The sequence below is a fragment of the Diadema antillarum genome, unplaced genomic scaffold (assembly GCF_040938485.1).
Source record: "Diadema antillarum isolate AM-2024a unplaced genomic scaffold, OU_Dant_1.0 seq00001830_RagTag, whole genome shotgun sequence".
Classification (NCBI taxonomy): Eukaryota; Metazoa; Echinodermata; class Echinoidea; order Diadematoida; family Diadematidae; genus Diadema; species Diadema antillarum.
Genome location: NW_027272503.1, coordinates 111,501 through 117,500, shown reverse-complemented (window position 1 = coordinate 117,500; position 6,000 = coordinate 111,501).

Here is a 6,000-nt window from a genome sequence, read left to right as displayed (position 1 = left end):
CAGCAACCACAGGTGCTGCTATTTTTTGGGCAACATCTTTTTTGAGGTAGAATATCTGATCTGATGGCTCTGGCCATCTCCAGAATCCCCCTGCTGGGTGCATGACATTGACCTTTACATCAGCATTGTTTGCCCCAAATTCCATGACTTCTCAAGGGAAGGATTCGCCTTGGTAATCTACCAACATCCAGTCTCCAGTGTTTATTTATTACTGTGAGTACCTGAAAAAAAAAGAAAAACTCTTCCTTTTTTCACTAAAGCCCAAACTTTTTATGAATGAAGAAAGTTTAGACAGCTAAATTCCAGTTCCATTGTAATTAATGACTAATGAACTAATTAATCTGCCCTGTAACAATTTTGACCATCTCTCCAGTCATTGTCAACAAAGGAGAACAATTATACAAGATGCTTAGGCAAATTGAAATGGGGAAATGAGAGCTATATGACACCGTGATGGACGTACAAATTAGGTGCGGTTGGACGTACAAAAAGAGTGTACATCCAACCGCTCATTAATAACTTAATTAGCAGGAGTGAAAACAAATTTTGTGGCAAGTATGTAGATACCCTAAAGCTTATTTAGGATTGACATTATAACATCAGTTGAATACTTTGTTTTTCTGAAATCTTAAAAAAACTAGTTTTTTTTTTTGTGACGGACGTACACGACCATACATGTTTAATGCAATTAAGTAGCAATTAGTCATTAAAAGAAAAATTAAATCAAAAATAAAATATTGCATTTATAAGAGCTGGATATAAACTACTTTTACCATAAAGAAAGAAACAATTCCATGAAGTCAGTTCTGGAAATACAGACAAAATGTCAGGTATACCTTGTGTTTAAAGAAACACAATTATCTGAAATGTCTCAAACTGAGGCATGATGACCTTGAACTTGGTCAAACCTAATTGAAAGTCACAAATTTGGACAATTCATTGTCTCAGCTTTCAAATGAGATGCAATTTAGGTTTAGCCTATGAGTTTTGAAATTTCACCCTGAGGTTGTCACATTTACGGAATTGCCCTTAACGAAACGGTCATTTTGTCGACGAAATGACCAACTTCGTAACGAAATATTCCGTACGACACTTGGCGCTCCATGGTTTAAACCATGGTTTCATTTGTACCACCTTCGTGAATTCGGGGCTATCATGTTTACCCCTAACGTTGGCATAAATTTTGATATAGATTACTTGTTTAAAGCAATTTTGGAGCAAAGTTGTCTTTATCATTAAAGTGTTCTAAAAGATTGGGGCGGCCGGGGGGGGGGGGGGGGGTAATGCACATTTGAAACAGAAAATAAAGCAGCATCCCTGAAAAGTAACTACTTTTACTGTGGAAATGACTATTACTTCGACATTCGCATCCTTTTTTGATTAGCGAGTTGTTCGCGTGCTCCGTGAAATCAGCCCTTAGGTAAAGATACATTCTATTCAAAATTTATTTATTCCTTTTAAAAAAACATTCATTTATGAAAAATACAGTAATGTAAAGAAGGGCTCTGAGATTGACAAAATGTGAATATGTCACTGAGTATTATGAATGTGTCTGCCTACAATGATTCTTGCTTCAACTGGACAACACTGAACCTGTGTCAATATTGATATTGTTCTTGTGAGACAAGATGTTTTTGTTTCACCTCCTTTGCGGACACAGATTACTTAATATAATCTGTATGCTAAACTGTGAGTATCATATATATATATATAAAATTGCATATAAGTGTGTGTGTGTGTGTGTGTGTGTGTGTGTGTGTATGTGTGTGTGTGTGTGTGTGTGAGTGTATACAGGGGTTGACACTAAGTTTTTTCACTAATGGGCCGTTCAGGCCACTAAATATAAAATTCTGGTGACCCGAAATAAAATGAAATGTGAAAATTTCTTTTGAATTTAAGATGCCTGATCAGACATCTATGAAGGAAATTTGGTGGTCTGACATCAGCTTGTAGTGTCCCTGGGCCACTGCTAATGTCAAACTCTGGTGTATATTTAATACATATATACATGTATTTATCTCTCTGCATATGGCTTTAGGAAGACAGTGTGTAGATAAGCAATGTCAGCAGTAAAGCATGTGATTGATCCTTGATATATAGTAATTATGAGCATATCATGTCTCCCTAAAGCTGAATCCAGAGCATATGTATATCCATAATATGTATGAATGTGTATATGTATACGTAAATGTGTGAAAGAAATGTAAGCATCATTAATTGAACAACAACCTGACAAAGGCTGGTTTGTGAAGAGTAATGCTCCTACTACTACTACTACTACTACTACTACTACTACTACTACTGATAATAGTGGCTACTTGTATTGTGTACAGGTCCACCTTTCGGTGCTCATGGCACTTCAAAAAAACGAAAAGATAAATGATACATACATGTACAAACATGACAACAGAGAAGAAAATAACAAACGACAAACAAGCACATACCAGATAAAGAACACAATTATGTTCCGAACATTATAGATTGCAGTTGTAGTGTGTGATTGCAGTTTATATAGTGTGAGAGGAACAGATATATTTTATGTTTGGATTTGAATGTTTCTGTGGATGATACTTGCCATAACTGAATAGGAAAGTGATTCCACAATTTTGGTCCCATAACTTGGAAAGCACAATTTCCCCATCCATGTTTTATTGTGGGTGTTTTGAGTAACAGTACATCTGATGATGAATGTAGACTTCATGTTGGATTGTATTTCAGAATAGAGTCTCGTAGGTATATGGGGGAGGGGGGAGGGTGAAATGAATGAGGTACTGATATCGGAGTCTTAAAGATGATCTTTTTTTTTTCTACAGGCAGCCAATGTAACAAATGGAGAATTGGCGAAAAGTTAACAACTGGGTGGCAGAATCTAGTTGAATGTACTGGCAGTGTAATAGATGTCTTGATAATGGTACCTGGTTGCTGACTACACGTAGAAATGAAAATGACTCCATGCTCAAGTTGACTGTACAATCAAGCAAACATAACAATGCCAGTGAAAGTGTAATTAAGAAGAGACAAACACAAAATACACTAAAAGATTCCAAATCGTTTTCACCACAATATATACGTTAGTCACAGTTGGGATGCAAAATACACCTCCGATTCACTCCTGACTATCTCCAAACTCGCTCCAGACTTGTGCTCTGTGCTGTCACCGTTGATAAAGTGTCCCAGGCATCTGAGGTAAACACAGCACAACCTCCGAAGGTTTCAGGAGACTCTGAATGGGGTATTGGATGAGGTGGGGATGTCATCAGCATAACAAATGACCACATTCCTGGCCAAGCTGGCACTAATAGACAGCCTATACCAGGACTATTATTACAAGACAGATCCATTTTCTTAGAGACATGTTCTGAGAAAAGAGTAGCTTGAGGACGTAGCTTTCAAAGGAAAGACTGAGACCTGAACGTCACATGGACGACAACACCGAACATACTTAGGAATGGCTGCAGAAAGTCACTGGTATCGCCTCTTGTGAGTCCATCAAGTGCTGCCAGAATAGAGAGGAAGACTTGCTTTGCCGCCAATGTCATGATATTACACGGCACCCAGATTAATTGATGTCATGGTCCCACAAGTTTTCCACATCCTCTCCTCACAAATGATATTATACTCTGGTTGATTTTTTGCTCATGATTTCTGCAGTGAATTCTACAAGATATTGTATTCTTTGTATCAAACTGTTCTTTACTTTGAGCAATTCTCTTTAACAGTGACAGGGGCATTGATCTGTCTTCAGGATGGGGGGGGGGGGGCAAAACTTGGGAAAATATGTGTGAGGGAGCGGAGCAACAGAGCAAGAGGAGGGCGTTAGAGGGAGGTATCCCCCTCCCCTCTCTCCCCAAGGAGATTTTGCATTTTTTGACCTCAACAGTGATGACCATGGGGGAAAAAAAAGGGGGGGGGGGTGATTTTAGCTATCAAATTATTGACAGAGAAAAATTTCAGAGTAATTTAGTACAAACATATGGGAGACTGAAAGACAATTACATCTGTCACTCTTTTTCATACGCACATGTGATTCTGTGACCCGCTTTAATTCATATCCCCAAAGCTACCTCATTTTCCTGATATTAGTGATGCTTTTGCTGCCATTTTTTTTTCTATACCTCTGCCCAAAAGTGTCCACTAAGTGTGTGTTAGGGAAGTGCAAGATCCTTTCTAAGCAGTAAAGGCTGTCGTTAAGTCAATAAACCTTCTTTACACAATCGGCTATGCCATTCAGATTTGTAATTTGCATTACGCTGTCAGGTTTACTTTATCACTTATAAAGATGTAATACGAAAAGAAAAGACCGATCCACTTGTGAATATATTAGATGCCATTTGTTAGATTCTGGTCAATTATTTTGCGAAGATGTGGAGATGGGCTAGTTTTGACATCAAATTCATGTATATTAAGAAAAACAAGAACAAAAACCCTATTTGCTACGAAAGCTTGTTCTTTTAAAGAAAACTGCCAGAGAAGTACTTTGTGGTGAATTACCGTGAGCAGTTTGTGACGCATCATAAAATGCATTGACCAGATAGAAAGTGGTTAGGCAGATTTGTAGAGGCGGTAGTGTACAAGTCCTAATGCGACTCGAGAGGAATGAACCTGCTATCCCTTGTAATCTAGCTCATGTACACTGTACGTATATAAAGGAAAAAAAAGAAGAAACTTATGAAGTAGTGAATTCTTGCATTACATTTTAAATCCTATTTCTAAGCTGACAATGTAGACCATACAGAGATGTTTTGTTTGTCCAAATCAACCAAACTGTCTTTTCATAAGATTTGCATTGTTGTTGTTGTTGTTGTTGTTGTTTTTGCTGTGGCCCTTTCTAGGTATAGGGTGTGTGTGTATGTGTGTGTATGTGTGTCTCTGTGTCTGTGTGTGGATAACGAGGCTAGCATGGGGAGAAAAGTGGCTGACTATGTTTTCGTCCAAAGCTTTCGGCCATGAAAATTAATTTCTCTTAAAAGTGGTAACTGTTCTGTGTCACTATTCAATGTTACCTGTGGCTCCTCATCATAGTCAATTACAACGTATAACAATGTACTTACAGGTGGAGTATGAAAATGGGACAACTATACATGTAATCCCTTCAGAGTGAAATCTTGAGAAAATGTGTAACAGTGATTTGTTGTCTATGTTTATTAGGCACTCCTTCAAAACCTTGCCAGTGAAAATTAGGAAAGTGATGATTATTACACATTGTAGACCCCTCTATTGTACAATTCTATAGATTACGTACTGCAGTCAACCTCGCCTACGTCGACATCGAAAAACTGGTTAAGTCAAAGGAAAATTCTACCCTGCAGTGGATGGATATATAACACATGTTAATTACGTATATCATGTGAATTGAACTTCACGCAAGTAGATCGATTTTCTCCGGTCCCTTTTGATTCGATTAGGTAAGGTTAACTGTATTAATCTTATAAACATCGTCATTTTGTGTTTGAAGTCGTTCGTATGGAATAACAAACTTCTATAAAGAGCATGAATAATTATGGTGTTATTAAGAGCCTGTAATCGTAATGCAACACTTGCAATTCATTTTTGTGTTCATGGATTTTTGTGTGTTTTTATTGTCTGAGTCTGTATGCAATGTCTTCGATGATCAGTTTTCCTAATGAATAGAACAGTTGTAGACCTGCTATACTTGTAATTTAAGTATGCACTGTCGTGTTATATTATGCACTTCGAGATTGTAGGCCTGCGACTAACTCATGATTGATTCTGTGTTATTGACATGCTCATATTCCTGCAGTAAAGCAGTCATAAACGGTCTGATAAAGTAGATGCTATGCGTCAAATCTTTAAACATAGGTGCTTGGTGAATATATACTGTGCTGCATTATTTCAGTAAATTCAAGAAGTATGCGGTGGTACCTCTGGTGTTAATTGCGCGTACTCTTATCATGTTACTACCATGCATAGGTACCACGGGCTATTGCACCCAAATGTTGGCTCTTGATATGTTCATTCGCTGTGATTGAATGTGAAAAT